We start from the raw sequence: 2500 nt of genomic DNA, 5'->3' as shown, positions 1-2500 counted from the left end.
ATTTCACGGATTTGACGGGGATATGAATATTTAATTCTTTTTACTTCTCCTTACAACTGTAAGTATAATATATAGTATGTATTATAACAATAGTGATAGTACTTACAGCAGTAAAGATAAGCAGAATGTTTAAATATTCATATCCTCGTGAAATCGGTCTGATATCACGGATTTCCCGGACATACTATGAATATTGCATCACATAACTTCTCTCTTCGGCTTTAAGTAGATCATTCACAATCTACTTGCAGTTTTGTCTTGTTTTGTAGAGATTATATGATGTGATATCGATTTTGTCTTCGGAAAATTCTCGATTCCCGGCCATTTCGGTACGTGACACTTGATTATTATCGCAGAAGGGGTCGGAAAAGGCGAATATTATGGATTTCCCGGATATGCTATGAATATTGCATCACATAACTTCTCTCTTCGGCTGTAAGTAGATCATTCATAATCTACTTGCAGTTTTGTTTTGTTTTACAGAGTTTATATGATGTGATGATATCGATTTTGTTTTCGGAAAGTTCTCGAGTCCCGGCCATTTCGGTCGGAAAACTCCTCGGCCAGGTCGTACTTCATGAATATTTCAATGCAAAGTGAGCTGAGGGAGCCGACCGAGAGGTATTCGGTTCGGGTTCGGGTTAGCCGGATCTTATGGCTCTTCGTACAGCTCTTTCGCCTGACATGCCATTTGAATGTTATTTGAAATCAGCCGGAATAGCCGGATTTCCCGGAGATGCTATGAATATTACATCACATAACATCTCTCCTCAACTGTAAGTGGCTTCACACAGGTCTACTTGCATTTTTGTTTTTGTTTCGTTTTGTTTTTGCTTTGTTTGCTAGGGTTATATGTTGTGATTTCGACCGCGTCTCCGGAAAATCCTCGAGTCTCGGCAATTTCGGCCCCTTCCAGAAACTTTGCGGCCAGCACTCTCGTCTCACATTTCACATGCATATTGATGATAAATAGTCTGGTCAAAAGGTCTTTGAAAGGGAACGGAAAATAACCGGATCTCAATATCATACTACAGAACCTCTCCTTTAACTGCAAGTTTACTACATGCATTAAACCCTAAATCGATGACCAGTTTATTCGTCTTCGATTCTCGTCTAGCTCTGTCACTGGAAGGTGCTCCATCGATAACTTCTTGAGAGAGCCCGGAAACGACGGATTATTTGGCTGTTCCGAAATTGTGTTTACATTATTGTATTGTATCGTTTTTCTCTTTCGCCCAAAATGATGCAGATATGTCCAGAAATGCCTCTAATTAGATGCACGCCGTTTTAATAAGCGTCGAATGATGGCCACTTGAAGTAAGGCCTATTTTGTTCTTTTTCGCGTTCTTTTTTTTTTGGTTTGTTTGTTCGATTCTCCGGTTAATGTGAGTGTCTGTTTTGTTTTTGTTTTCGGTCACCGCGCATTTCCCTGGGGTATTTGGATGCCGCCGAGTAAGGTGCATCCGCGACAAATTTCACGTGACGATGCAGTATTGTGAGTGCGAAATGCGTGTGCAACGTGAGGTACAACTCTCTCCGTCGGTCTTGGGCTTCAATTTGCAAGACGCGCGATTCTTGCGATACAGCAATTTCAAGTACGTTTACTTCAATGCATGGAATGTTATTTCAACTTTTAACTGAATGCTAACTAAGAAAATTCCCCTGTTTTTCAGGCATTCCAAACGCAGCATTTTTCTTTAGTGCGATTGCCACACACGAGAGAAAGAAGGAACCCGTCAACGGGCAAAGCGACGACGATTCCGATGAAAATGATACTGCCGAAGAAATGAAAAGTCAAGTACGAAGTCAAGTGGACCGGCTGGTGGGAGGAAACGTGGAAAACACAGAAAAAGTCTTGCACCCCGCGATTTCCTATTGGATCGCTTTAACTACACCCAACGGCGCTCCTGCCAATCCCATAACTGTGCACAGAGCATTACTTGATTGCGGAGTGGCAGTGACCGCAAATCGGGTAAGGAAGCTATTTGTTTGGAAAAAAACCTTTCCTTGGGCATCTGTCCACTTATCCAAAATAATATACTACTACTACCATCTCTATATAATCACGATGTCACTTTCACAGGAGTGATCTTTCAATGAGTCGTGGGTTTAAAACATTACATGACTGTTGATCAATACAATACTGTTGTAATTACAAGAGAAAATTACAAAAGAAAAAAAATTGCTATGATTATATGAGAAAATTGTGACAATCTTTAAAAGTAACTACACTGTACAGAAAATTATATATATACATGTACATGTAATAAGCTCCAAAATTGAAAGTAAAAATTACGAAATGCTGCTAAAAATGGCGGCCGAGTAAGTAAATAATGTCCCTCGTCGCATGTGAAAGGCATCAACGAATGCCGGCCTGGTATGGACTAGACTGTCTTGCAGCGCTTTTAACTTTTTTTCTTTTATCTCTGAAAACGAACTGAAAACGAATCGTGTTGTTTTTCCCACTTTAGGTTCAGATTCAAGAGCAGAACGAGTCAAT

General features: G+C 40.2%; 1 long non-coding RNA gene across 2 annotated transcripts in view; it reads left to right on the top strand.

The window, feature by feature from the left end:
• Window positions 1-420: 420 nt before the first annotated feature.
• LOC138059683 (uncharacterized) overlaps window positions 421-2500 on the top strand; it is a 2689-nt gene continuing 609 nt past the window's right edge. Inside the window, exons 1-3 of one of the 2 annotated variants that reach the window (XR_011134241.1) lie at window positions 421-776; window positions 1674-1972; window positions 2472-2500. The exon at window positions 2472-2500 is cut by the window's right edge and continues 609 nt beyond it. This is a non-coding gene — a long non-coding RNA (uncharacterized lncRNA). Of the gene's footprint in view, window positions 777-806; window positions 1596-1673; window positions 1973-2471 lie in introns of those variants that run through there. The other variant, XR_011134240.1, reaches the window with a different exon arrangement.

This window comes from Montipora capricornis, chromosome 8 (assembly GCF_036669925.1).
Source record: "Montipora capricornis isolate CH-2021 chromosome 8, ASM3666992v2, whole genome shotgun sequence".
NCBI lineage: Eukaryota > Metazoa > Cnidaria > Anthozoa > Scleractinia > Acroporidae > Montipora > Montipora capricornis.
Note: the sequence above shows the minus strand (reverse complement) of the source record. Positions and strands in the feature narration are given on the sequence as shown.